General features: G+C 38.1%; 1 protein-coding gene; it reads left to right on the forward strand.

The window, feature by feature from the left end:
- Positions 1-14,695, forward strand: part of Erich1 (glutamate-rich 1) — a gene marked incomplete at its 5' end in the record, with an annotated part of 52,793,804 nt that overhangs the window by 27,058,652 nt on the left and 25,720,457 nt on the right.

Below are 14,695 nucleotides of genomic sequence, written 5' to 3' on the forward strand. Positions count from 1 at the left end.
ACCCCTGCCCACATCCCTGGCCCAAGAGGAAACTGTATAAGGCCTCTGGGTTCCCGTGGGGGAGGGCCCAGGAGCAGCAGGACCGCTCTGTCTGAGACACCACAGGAACCAGAAGGAAACAGACCAGATAAACAGTTCTCTACACCCAAATCCCATAGGAGGGAGAGCTAAACCTTCATAGAGGCAGACACGCCTGGGAAACCAGAAAAGACTGCACTCTGCACACACATCTCAGACGCCAGAGGAAAACACCAAACGCCATCTGGAACCCTGGTGCACTGAAGCTCCCGGAAACTAGAGCGCAGATCTTCCTGGTTGCTGCCACCGCAGAGAGCTAGTGGGCAGCACACCCCGAGCGAACTTGAGCCTCGGGACCACAGGTAAGACCAACATTTCTGCTGCAAGAGACCTGCCTGGTGAACTCAAGACACAGGCCCACAGGAACAGCTGAAGACCTGTAGAGAGGAAAAACTACACGCCCAAAAGCAGAACACTCTGTCCCCATAACAGGCTGAAAGAAAACAGGAAAACAGGTCTACAGCACTCCTGACACACAGGCTTATAGGGCAGTCTAGCCACTGTCAGAAATAGCAGAACAAAGTAACACTAGAGATAATCTGATGGCGAGAGGCAAGCGCAGGAACCCAAGCAACAGAAACCAAGACTACATGGCACCATCGGAGCCCAATTCTCCCATCAAAACAAACATGGAATATCCAAACACACCAGAAAAGCAAGATCTAGTTTCAAAATCATATTTGATCATGATGCTGGAGGACTTCAAGAAAGACGTGAAGAACTCCCTTAGAGAAACACAGGAAAACATTAATAAACAAGTAGAAGCCTACAGAGAAGAATCGCAAAAATGCCTGAAAGAATTCCAGGAAAACATAAATAAACAAGTAGAAGCCCATAGAGAGGAGACACAAAAATCCCTGAAAGAATTCCAGGAAAACACAATCAAACAGTTGAAGGAATCAAAAATGGAAATAGAAGCAATCAAGAAAGAACACATGGAAACAACCCTGGATATAGAAAACCAAAAGAAGAGACAAGGAGCTGTAGATACAAGCTTCACCAACAGAATACAAGAGGTGGAAGAGAGAATCTCAGGAGCAGAAGATTCCATAGAAATCATTGACTCAACTGTCAAAGATAATGTAAAGCGGAAAAAGCTACTGGTCCAAAACATACAGGAAATCCAGGACTCAATGAGAAGATCAAACCTAAGGATAATAGGTATAGAAGAGAGTGAAGACTCCCAGCTCAAAGGACCAGTAAATATCTTCAACAAAATCATAGAAGAAAACTTCCCTAACCTAAAAAAAGAGATACCCACAGGCATACAAGAAGCCTACAGAACTCCAAATAGATTGGACCAGAAAAGAAACACCTTCCGTCACATAATAGTCAAAACACCAAACGCACAAAATAAAGAAAGAATATTAAAAGCAGTAAGGGAAAAAGGGCAAGTAACATATGAAGGCAGACCTATAAGAATCACACCAGACTTTTCGCCAGAAACTATGAAGGCCAGAAGATCCTGGACTGATGTCATACAGACCCTAAAAGAACACAAATGCCAGACCAGGCTACAGTATCCTGCAAAACTCTCAATTAACATAGATGGAGAAACCAAGATATTCCATGACAAAACCAAATTTACACAATATCTTTCTACAAATCCAGCACTACAAAGGATAATAAATGGTAAACCCAACATAAGGAGGCAAGCTATACCCTAGAAGAAGCAAGAAACTAATCGTCTTGACAACAAAACAAAGAGAAGAAAAGCACACGAACATAACCTCACATCCAAATATGAATATAACAGGAAGCAATAATCACTATTCCTTAATATCTCTCAACATCAATGGCCTCAACTCCCCAATAAAAAGACATAGATTAGCAAACTGGATACGCAACGAGGACCCTGCATTCTGCTGCCTATAGGAAACACACCTCAGAGACAAAGACAGACCCTACCTCAGAGTGAAAGGATGGAAAACAACTTTCCAAGCAAATGGTCGGAAGAAGCAAGCTGGAATAGCGATTCTAATATCAGATAAAATCAATTTTCAACTAAAAGTCATCAAAAAAGATAAGGAAGGACACTTCATATTCATCAAAGGAAAAATCCACCAAGATGAACTCTCAATCCTAAATATCTATGCCCCAAATAAAAGGGCACCTACATACGTAAAAGAAACCTTACTAAAGCTCAAAACACACATTGCACCTCACACAATAATAGTGGGAGATTTCAACACCCCACTCTCATCAATGGACAGATCATGGAAACAGAAATTAAACAGTGATGTCGACAGACTAAGAGAAGTCATGAGCCAAATGGACTTAACGGATATTTATAGAACATTCTATCCTAAAGCAAAAGGGTATACCTTCTTCTCAGCTCCTCATGGTACTTTCTCCAAAATTGACCATATAATTGGTCAAAAAATGGGCCTCAACAGGTACAGAAAGATAGAAATAATCCCATGCGTGCTATCAGACCACCACGGCCTAAAACTGGTCTTCAATAACAATAAGGGAAGAATGCCCTCATATACTTGGAAATTGAACAATGCTCTACTCAATGATAACCTGGTCAAGGAAGAAATAAAGAAAGAAATTAAAGTCTCTTTAGAATTTAATGAAAATGAAGGTACAACATGCCCAAACTTATGGGACACAATGAAAGCTGTGCTAAGAGGAAAACTCATAGCGCTGAGTGCCAGCAGAAAGAAACAGGAAAGAGCATATGTCAGCAGCTTGACAGCACACCTAAAAGCTCTAGAACAAAAAGAAGCAAATACACCCAGGAGGAGTAGAAGGCAGGAATTAATCAAACTCAGAGCTGAAATCAACCAAGTAGAAACAAAAAGGATCATAGAAAGAATCAACAGAACCAAAAGTTGGTTCTTTGAGAAAATCAACAAGATAGATAAACCCTTAGCCAGACTAACGAGAGGACACAGAGAGTGTGTCCAAATTAACAAAATCAGAAATGAAAAGGGAGACATAACTACAAATTCACAGGAAATTCAAAAATCCATCATATCTTAGTATAAAAGCCTATATTCAACAAAACTTGAAAATCTTCAGGAAATGGACAATTTCCTAGACAGATACCAGGTACCGAAGTTAAATCAGGAACAGATAAACCAGTTAAACAACCCCGTAACTCCTAAGGAAATAGAAGCAGTCATTAAAGGTCTCCCAAACAAAAAGAGCCCAGGTCCAGACGGGTTTACTGCAGAATTCTATCAGACCTTCATAGAAGACCTCATACCAATATTATCCAAACTATTCCACAAAATTGAAACAGATGGAGCACTACCGAATTCCTTCTATGAAGCCACAACTACTCTTATACCTAAACCACACAAAGACCCAACAAAGAAAGAGAACTTCAGACAAATTTCCCTTATGAATATCGACGCAAAAATACTCAATAAAATTCTGGCAAACCGAATCCAAGAGCACCTCAAAACAATCATCCACCATGATCAAGTAGGCTTCATCCCAGGCATGCAGGGATGGTTTAATATACGGAAAACCATCAATGTGATCCATTATATAAACAAACTGAAAGAACAGAACCACATGATCATTTCATTAGATGCTGAGAAAGCATTTGACAAAATTCAACACCCCTTCATGATAAAAGTCCTGGAAAGAATAGGAATTCAAGGCCCATACCTAAACATAGTAAAAGCCATATACAGCAAACCAGTTGCTAACATTAAACTAAATGGAGAGAAACTTGAAGCAATCCCACTAAAATAAGGGACTAGACAAGGCTGCACACTCTCTCCCTACTTATTCAATATAGTTCTTGAAGTTCTAGCCAGAGCAATCAGACAACAAAAGGAGGTCAAGGGGATACAGATCGGAAAAGAAGAAGTCAAAATATCACTATTTGCAGATGACATGATAGTATATTTAAGTGATCCCAAAAGTTCCACCAGAGAACTACTAAAGCTGATAAACAACTTCAGCAAAGTGGCTGGGTATAAAATTAACTCAAATAAATCAGTAGCCTTCCTCTACACAAAAGAGAAACAAGCCGAGAAAGAAATTAGGGAAACGACACCCCTCATAATAGACCCAAATAATATAAAGTACCTCGGTGTGACGTTAACCAAGCAAGTAAAAGATCTGTACAATAAGAACTTCAAGACACTGAAGAAAGAAATTGAAGAAGACCTCAGAAAATGGAAAGATCTCCCATGCTCATGGATTGGCAGGATTAATATAGTAAAAATGGCCATTTTTCCAAAAGCAATCTACAGATTCAATGCAATCCCCATCAAAATACCAATCCAATTCTTCAAAGAGTTACAATTTGCAAATTCATCTGGAATAACAAAAAACCCAGGATAGCTAAAATTATCCTCAACAATAAAAGGACTTCAGGGGGAATCACTATCCCTGAACTCAAGCTGTATTACAGTGCAATAGTGATAAAAACTTCCTGGTATTGGTACAGAGACAGACAGATAGACCAATGGAATAGAATTGAAGACCCAGAAATGAACCCACACACCTATTTTCACTTGATTTTTGACAAAGGAGCCAAAACCATCCAATGGAAAAAAGATAGCATTTTCAGCAAATGGTGCTGATTCAACTGGAGGTCAATATGTAGAAGAATGCAGATCGATCCATGCTTATCACCCTGTACAAAGCTTAAGTCCAAGTGGATCAAGGACCTCCACATCAAACCAGACACACTCAAACTAATAGAAGAAAAACTAGGGAAGCATCTGGAACACATGGGCACTGGAAAAAATTTCCTGAACAGAACACCAATGGCTTATGCTCTAAGATCAAGAATCGACAAATGGGATCTCATAAAATTGCAAAGCTTCTGTAAGGCAAAGGACACTGTGGTTAGGACAAAACGGCAACCAACAGATTGGGAAAAGATCTTTACCAATCCTACAACAGATAGAGGCCTTATATCCAAAATATACAAAGAACTCAAGAACTTAGACTGCAGGGAGACAAATAACCCTATTAAAAAATGGGGTTCAGAGCTAAACAAACAATTCACAGCTGAGGAATGCCGAATCTCTGAGAAACACCTAAAGACATGTTCAACATCTTTAGTCATCAGGGAAATGCAAATCAAAACAACCCTGAGATTTCACCTCACACCAGTGAGAATGGCTAAGATCAAAAACTCAGGTGACAGCAGATGCTGGCGAGGATGTGGAGAAAGAGGAAGACTCCTCCATTGTTGGTGGGATTGCAGACAGGTACAACCATTCTGGAAATCAGTCTGGAGGTTCCTCAGAAAATTGGACATTGAACTGCCTGAAGATCCAGCTATACCTCTCTTGGGCATATACCCAAAAGATGCCCCAACATATAAAAAAGACACGTGCTCCACTATGTTCATCGCAGCCTTATTTATAATAGCCAGAAGCTGGAAAGAACGCAGATGCCCTTCAACAGAGGAATGGATACAGAAAATGTGGTACATCTACACAATGGAATATTACTCAGCTATCAAAAACAACGAGTTTATGAAATTCGTAGGCAAATGGTTGGAACTGGAAAATATCATCCTGAGTGAGCTAACCCAATCACAGAAAGACATCCATGGTATGCACTCATTGATAAGTGGCTATTAGCCCAAATGCTTGAATTACCCTAGATGCCTAGAACAAATGAAACTCAAGACGGATGATCAAAATGTGAATGTTTCACGCCTTCTTTAAAAGGGGAACAAGAATACCCTTGGCAGGGAAGAGAGAGGTAAAGATTAAAACAGAGACTGAAGGAACACCCATTCAGAGCCTGCCCCACATGTGGCCCATACATATACAGCCACCCAATTAGACAAGATGGATGAAGCAAAGAAGTGCAGACCGACAGGAGCTGGATGTAGATCGCTCCTGAGGGACACAGCCAGAATACAGCAAATACAGAGGCAAATCCCAGCAGCAAACCACTGATTTGAGAATAGAACCCCCGTTGAAGGAATCAGAGAAAGAACTGGAAGAGCTTGAAGGGGCTTGAGACCCCATATGTACAACAATGCCAAGCAAGCAGAGCTTCCAGGGACTAAGCTACTACCTAAAGACTATACATGGACTGACCCTGGACTCTGACCTCATAGGTAGCAATGAATATCCTAGTAAGAGCACCAGTGGAAGGGGAAGCCCTGGGTCCTGCTAAGACTGAACCCCCAGTGAACTAGACTGTTGGGGGGAGGGCGGCAATGGGGGGAGGGTGGGGAGGGGAACACCCATAAGGAAGGGGAAGGGGGAGGGGGATGTTTGCCCAGAAACCGGGAAAGGGAATAACACTCGAAATGTATATAAGAAATACTCAAGTTAATTTAAAAAAAAAGAATAAAAAAATGTGAGATAGCCACATCTTAAAAAAAAAAGAAGAAAATAGATATTTACTTTTTGATTGTAAGAGTATATTTCTTGGAATTCCTCCTATCCCTAAGAGCTTTTAGTGAATGGATGTTAAATTGTCTTCAACATTTTATCTATATCTATTTAAAGAATCACATGGCCTTCAGCTGACATCTTTGCTGATGTGGATTACATTGGTTTTTAAATATTCTCCCAAACTACATTCTTGCAATAAACCTCAATAAAATGGACATCTAGATTCATCACTGGTATTCTTAATTTCTCTAAGTACATGAGATCAATTTATCTCTATTATTTCTTATTCATTACTTTTTCTTATTTTGTGTAAACACTACTAGCCTTTTAAAATAATTTACAGAACATTTCTAAATATTCTATTTTCTGAAATAGAGTAAGAAAATTAGTATTTATTAGGAACATTCATGAAAGTAAGATCTAGGATTTAAAGTATGCAGAATTTTAAATTAAGAATGCAATGATTTCAATGGATTCAGAATCATTTATTACTTCTGAGGATTGCTTTGATTGTTTGCCTCTATCTTTTAAAGAAGCTCTTACTTTTATCCACACTATCCGTTTTGACAGCATGAAATTGTATCTTAATATTATTTTAAGTGTAATAAAAAGAGCCCAGCAGTATCTTTTCATGTCTGTTGGATCTGCAATAATATATCCTCTTTCATTCCTGTGAAAGTCAGGGTTCTTTTCCTCTCTCGTTATTATCAATATGAGGTGTGTAAATTCATGATCTTTTAAGGGGAATTAAAGTTTAATTGTTCAGATCCTGTCTACTTATTATATTGTTTTCTCATTCAACTTTAATCACTACTCATTATGATATTTTAAATATTTTAATTGAAATAGTATTACATCAATTTTCTTCTCCCTTTCCTCTCGCCAGCCCCTCCCAGCTACTCTCCTTTAAACCTCTCCAATGTCTCCTCAACTCTGAAGTTGTCAGTCTCTTTTTCATTGATGTGTGTGTGTGTGTGTGTGTGTGTGCAGCACACGCATGCATGCACGTGTATTTAAGCACAAGTATATATAAATATAATCTGCTTAATCTTGTTTTGTTTTGTTTCTCTGTATATGGATTCAGAGTTGACCCCTTTGTACTGAACAACCAATAAACAGGCATATCCTAGGAGAGTCTAATTCTTTTTGAGGTATTCATAAGTTGTCTGTAGTTCATCTAGGGATGGGACCCTGCAAATTTTCCCCCTTTCATGTTTACATGCCCATTGATTCTGATCTTGTTTATGCAGTCATTTCTGGTGTAGCCTATTTTATAGCTGACTTTATGGTATTCTGGCTCTTGTAATCTTCCTACTCCATTTTCTATGATGTTGCCTGAGCCATAGATTCTGCAGCTATGATGTAGATATGTCCATTGGTGCTAAATTCCAGAGGTTTTGTTGATCTGTAATGTGTTCAGTTTGTTTTATCTGTTGGTTTTTGTTTTGTTTTGTTGGTAATGGTATCCATTTGCTGCAAAGAGAAACTTTTTTAATGAGTGGTTTTAATTTTGTAAGTATAAGGATAACATTTAGAAGGTAATAAGGGATTATGAATTATGCTGCTATAGCAAAGTGGTGGTAATAGATTTTCTACGGTCTGTAGTTTCACCACCCCTAGGAAGATAAGTCTATATTTTCGGCTCAAAGCATGGTTTTCCTCCTGTTGAATGAAGCTTAAGTTCAAGTAGCCAGCCATTAGTGGCAACTGACATGTAAGCATAACTCATTTATTAGTGTTTTGCCATGCTGTTCATTGCCATGCTTCATACATGTTGTAAATGGCCAGAACTGTCAATTGCTTTTCTCCCTGGGAGTTTGTTTGGGTTATTCTGGAACTAGGAAAGAACAAGGGATGAATGGCATAAATAAGTCATATTCTAAAGTTATCAGCATTTAAGAGATAAAAAATTTAGTAGAGCAATTATCCACTAATGGGGCATACTAGTAAAAGAGGGAAAAGAAATTGTATAAGGGCCAAAGTTCTTAGTGAATATGACCAGGCAATGATGAATTACACACGAAACATTTTTGAGGAGTATTATCACATAGTGGCCTAGTGCAGGCATTGGAAAAGAGACACAGGAGTATCCGATGACAGAACAACTTGTATTGTTCCTCTCTTCAGCACAAAGAGTTAGAGTAAGCTTTCAGAGGAGATTCTGAGAAGTTTAAGGTGTGCAGTAGAAAAATGAGCAGAGAGATAGCAAGCAACCTATATGTTTGAGAAGAACAAAGAAAGCAGTAATACGTGGCAGTAATACGAGGGCAGAGAACGGTAGTAGGCTCTTGGATTTTTCCAACAGTTCTACCACTGCATCTCCTCCTACAGGGGAGTAACACAAGCCTTCACAGGTTTCAATGGGCCTGAGTTGTTTGTGGGCCTCGGATAAAGTCATTATCTATTAGAAATGGCAACACTGGCCAGTTGGTCATCAAGAACAATCATATGTTAAAGTCACATGGTCTCTTGTGTTTATGTGAGAATTTGACTTCACTGAAGAAGACTATTGTAGTTTTCTATGAAATATTCCAGAAATAGGCACATTTTCCCCCTTGTTTTAGAGATACTTTGTTCCTAACAAGAACTTGCTTATCTTTACTTTTAGAATATTGCTTTTTCTCTTGGTTTTTGATAAAGGGTCCCTCTATGTAGTTCTGGCTGTCCTCGAACTCACTCTGTAGGCTAAACTGGTCTTGAACTCAGATTTCTGCCTGCCTCTGCCTCCTGAGTGCTGGGGTTAAAGGCATATGCCACATCTCCTGGTTTAGAATTTTTTTTTACTTACAAAAGAACATTTGGATGAGCTATTTTTTAAAATGCAAATGCCACTGAATAATGTGTAGAAAAATCAAATGCATTACATTTGAAACTGAAATAATAAAACATGTTTAATAACAAACCAATAAAAGTCCATTAATAACCTTGAGGTATAGATGATAGGTTTGGAATCTAAAATGTGCCCTATAGGTTTCTGCTTTGGATGCTTGGTTCCCAGAGTGGACAACTATTCTAAAGTTAGTAGAGCTTTAACAGATAGGGCCTGGCTAGCTGATGCAGATCAGTAATGATGGGCCTGTTGAGGTTAGAAACTCTCCTGCCTCCCATTCCACATTCCCTGCTTCCTGGTACTTTTTGGTCAGTGCCAAGAGAACCTGATCAAAGCAAGAGAAAATTATTTTCTCTTATGTACTCTCTGTGAGATATCTTGGTCATGGCCACACAAGTTAACTAAAATAGTAGGTGATTTGCTTTATTAAAAATTCAGAAGACAGAGGTTTGGTGACTAGCACCACCCATCAGGAAACTCAGAATCACAACCAGTTCCTGAGGAGCCAACATCACCTTTATCCCTGCATTAACACTACCGCACGTATCACATGGTCAGAAAAATGCTTGCATATACATGGATACAAATACATCTTAAAACACAGTGAATTAACCATGAAAATATATTATCTGAACACTTCATTATATCCACATATGATACCCAGAAGAACCTTTAGGTATCAAACATCACCCTTACAACTAAAACTTTACTGAGCAAAGGATGGCAGCATGGAGATCAATAGCATGATAATATGGATAGAACCCTGATATTTACAAATCTAGGAATGTCCTTTACAGACTCAATGAAAGCATTCAGAACACACACCTTATCAAGTGTTTTTATTAAGAAATAAAATCAGTGTAATGGATACATTTTAAAAGATTTAAATAGAGTTGAGGAGGGTCTTGCATTTATGTATAAAATAAAGACAGAAATAATATGGACTTTCAAATAAGGTGCTTTAAATGGGAGTGTGTGCAGACACTACACACACACACACACACACACACACACACACACACACGGGGGTGGGGAAGAGGGAGAGAGAGGGAGAGAAGAAGAGAGAGAGAGTCACATTAGTGATCCCAAGGCAACATATCTTCTCGACTGACAAAAAATTGAAAAGCCTTAAAAAGTGGGTTAAATCAAAAGAAATACCTGACTACTTATCACAACAACAGGTACAATTATGTTTTCAATGAGAAGAATTATATGAAATTGTTCAAATTGGAGCAAATACAAACTGGACGAACAGGTAAGGTGCAGCATTTTCACAGTTCATGGCTTATAGAAATACAATGAGGAATTGTAAGCTGATTCTCATAAATGTAACACTGAGTGAAACAACTACAATGGCAATGACAGAGACAAAGAGACTAAGAGAGTGGAAGCAAGAAAAGGAGGAAGAGCACAAACCTCAAAAAAAAAAAAACCAGGTAAAAAAAAAGTTACCTTTGAAAAGCAGGAAGTAAAGAAAAATAATTGACGTTTTCAGGTTACTGGTCTTGTTCTGTTGACTGCCTTGAGGGCAATCACAGTTGTCATGATGTACGAATTTAGTAAACTGCATACTCATGATTTCCAAACTTGTATATACTACATATTAATAAGATTTAGCTTAAAACAGGATGCATTTCAGAATCATCTACTATGTTAAATTATTTGTCAGTTGAGGTACACTTTCAAGAGAACTACATATTATTGAGTTCCTAATTATTTACACAGCTTAGGCTCAGCATAGACAGCTTCAATCTTATTCTCTTTTCTCCTGATCGAATATGGAGTAAAATGACTTCAGATCAATAAGCAACCTGTCCGCACTAAAGAATCTGTTTTCAGTGTATCTGTTTATTTACAACTTCTCTCATTTGAGAGAGTTTCTGACATTTTATTAATTGTAGAAATAGAAAATTACAATATAATATGGTAATGTTTCTGTCAGACAATTTGTGAATTCTGTCTCTTACAAATCTGTAAAGTCTTTGGCATTTTTCCATTATGTAAAATTAAAATCATTCTTATTTGACTGTTGCATATAATTTAGCATACAAAACTCATTGTAAGCTGTGAAACTTACCGTAGTGTGGCATAGGCTAGTGAAGAATATACTGACATTAGGAACTGATAGTATGTCTGGAAGGAGTTGTACATGTCTTCAACCCTAGCACTTGAGAGGCAGAGGTAGAGGAGTTCAAACCCAGCCAGATCTAAAAAGCAAGTTGATGCCAGTCAAAGAGAGAGAAAGAGAGAGACACTGTCTCAAAACAACGACAGCAGCAACAACACCCAAAATAACAACCCCCACCCAAAACCCAGATAAAAGGTTTAAAATAACTATATAGCTATTAAATCCCTCCAGTCAGATCTCCAGGAACTCTGGGGAAGAAGAGATGGGAAGAGTCAAAGGGAATTGAGAACATTAGGAGAACAAGACCCTCTAAATCAACCAAGGGAACTTAATCTAAATTAACAGAGACCGAAGCAGCAAGCACAGGGCCTACACAGGTATGCACCAGGACTTCTGCCTATATATTATGGCCTTCAGTTTTATATTTAAATGGGAATCTTGAATGTGTGCAAAACAGGTCTCTGATTCCTGAGAATTTTTCCTGTACTCTTTTACTTCTGTTGGTTTGCTTTGTACAACTTTGCTGTGATTGGTTTTGTTTTCTATTATTGTTTTTTATTTTGAACTGATTTGCTGTTATCTCTTAGAAGCCAGTTATTTTCTAATGTGAGACAGAAGGGAGTGGATGCAGAAGGGAGGGGAGGGGAGAAGAACTTAGAGGCATAGATGGAGGGAAAACTGTAATGAAGATATAGTTTGTGGGAAAAGAATCTATTTTCAATAAAAAGGAAGTTAAAACAATAAAATAATAAAATAATTTCATAATACATGTAATTTTAAATATCTCCATGTACTAGAAACATTTCTACGACACAATGCTTGGTCTTTAGTTATAGACTCTGTGTACTTCTTTCAAATGTACACATGTTTAATAGACTTTTACTAATCATGATGATTCCAAAACATACAGGAAATCCAGGACTCAATGAGAAGATCAAACCTAAGGATAATAGGTATAGAAGAGAGTGAAGACTCCCAGCTCAAAGGACCAGTAAATATCTTCAACAAAATCATAGAAGAAAACTTCTCTAACCTAAAAAAAGAGATACCCATAGGCATAAAAGAAGCCTACAGAACTCCAAATAGATTGGACCAGAAAAGAAACACCTCCCGTCACATAATTGTCAAAACACCAAACGCACAAAATAAAGAAAGAATATTAAAAGCAGTAAGGGAAAGGTCAAGTAACATATAAAGGGAGACCTATCAGAATCACACCAGACTTCTCGCCAGAAACTATGAAGGCCAGAAGATCCTGGACTGATGTCATACAGACCCTAAGAGAACACAAATGCCAGCCCAGATTACTGTATCCAGCAAAACTCTCAATTAACATTGATGGAGAAACCAAGATATTCCATGACAAAACCAAATTTACACAATATCTTTCTACAAATCCAGCACTACAAAGGATAATAAATGGTAAACCCAACATAAGGAGGCAAGCTATACCCTAGAAGAAGCAAGAAACTAATCGTCTTGGCAACAAAACAAAGAGAATGAAAGCACACAAACATAACCTCACATCCAAATATGAATATAAGGGGAAACAATAATCACTATTCCTTAATATCTCTCAATATCAATGGCCTCAACTCCCCAATAAAAAGACATAGATTAACAAACTGGATACGCAACGAGGACCCTGCATTCTGCTGCCTACAAGAAACACACCTCAGAGACAAAGACAGACACTACCTCAGAGTGAAAGGCTGGAAAACAACTTTCCAAGCAAATGGTCAGAAGAAGCAAGCTGGAGTAGCCATTCTAATATCAAATAAAATCAATTTCCAACTAAAAGTCATCAAAAAAGATAAAGAAGGACACGTCATATTCATCAAAGGAAAAATCCACCAAGATGAACTCTCAATCCTAAATATCTATGCCCCAAATACAAGGGCACCTACATATGTAAAAGAAACCTTACTAAAGCTCAAAACACACATTGCACCTCACACAATAATAGTGGGAGATTTCAACACCCCACTCTCATCAATGGACAGATCATGGAAACAGAAATTAAACAGTGATGTCGACAGACTAAGAGAAGTCATGAGCCAAATGGACTTAACGGATATTTATAGAACATTCTATCCTAAAGCAAAAGGATATACCTTCTTCTCAGCTCCTCATGGTACTTTCTCCAAAATTGACCATATAATTGGTCAAAAAACGGGCCTGAACAGGTACAGAAAGATAGAAATAATCCCATGCGTGCTATCGGACCACCACGGCCTAAAACTGGTCTTCAATAACAATAAGGGAAGAATGCCCTCATATACTTGGAAATTGAACAATGCTCTACTCAATGATAACCTGGTCAAGGAAGAAATAAAGAAAGAAATTAAAGACTCTTTAGAATTTAATGAAAATGAAGGTACAACATACCCAAACTTATGGGACACAATGAAAGCTGTGCTAAGAGGAAAACTCATAGCTCTGAGTGCCTGCAGAAAGAAACAGGAAAGAGCATATGTCAGCAGCTTGACAGCACACCTAAAAGCTCTAGAACAAAAAGAAGCAAATACACCCAGGAGGAGCAGAAGGCAGGAAATAATCAAACTCAGAGCTGAAATCAACCAAGTAGAAACAAAAAGGACCATAGAAAGAATCAACAGAACCAAAAGTTGGTTCTTTGAGAAAATCAACAAGATAGATAAACCCTTAGCCAGACTAACGAGAGGACACAGAGAGTGCGTCCAAATTAACAAAATCAGAAATGAAAAGGGAGACATAACTACAGATTCAGAGGAAATTCAAAAAATCATCAGATCTTACTATTAAAAACCTATATTCAACAAAATTTTAAAATCTTCACGAAACGGACAATTTCCTAGACAGATACCAGGTATGGAAGTTAAATCAGGAACAGATAAACCAGTTAAACAACCCCATAACTCCTAAGGAAATAGAAGCACTCATTAAAGGTCTCCCAACCAAAAAGAGTCCAGGTCCAGACGGGTTTACTGCAGAATTCTATCAAACCTTCATAGAAGACCTCATACCAATATTATCCAAACTATTCCACAAAATTGAAACAGATGGAGCCCTACCGAATTCCTTCTACGAAGCCACAATTACTCTTATACCTAAACCACACAAAGACACAACAAAGAAAGAGAACTTCAGACAAATTTCCCTTATGAATATCGACGCAAAAATACTCAATAAAATTCTGGCAAACCGAATTCAAGAGCACATCAAAACAATCATCCACCATGATCAAGTAGGCTTCATCCCAGGCATGCAGGGATGGTTTAATATACGGAAAACCATCAACGTGATCCATTATATAAACAAACTGAAAGAACAGAACCACATGAT

Source organism: Rattus norvegicus, chromosome 16 (genome assembly GCF_021556685.1).
Source record: "Rattus norvegicus strain SHRSP/BbbUtx chromosome 16, alternate assembly SHRSP_T2T, whole genome shotgun sequence".
Taxonomy (NCBI): domain Eukaryota; kingdom Metazoa; phylum Chordata; class Mammalia; order Rodentia; family Muridae; genus Rattus; species Rattus norvegicus.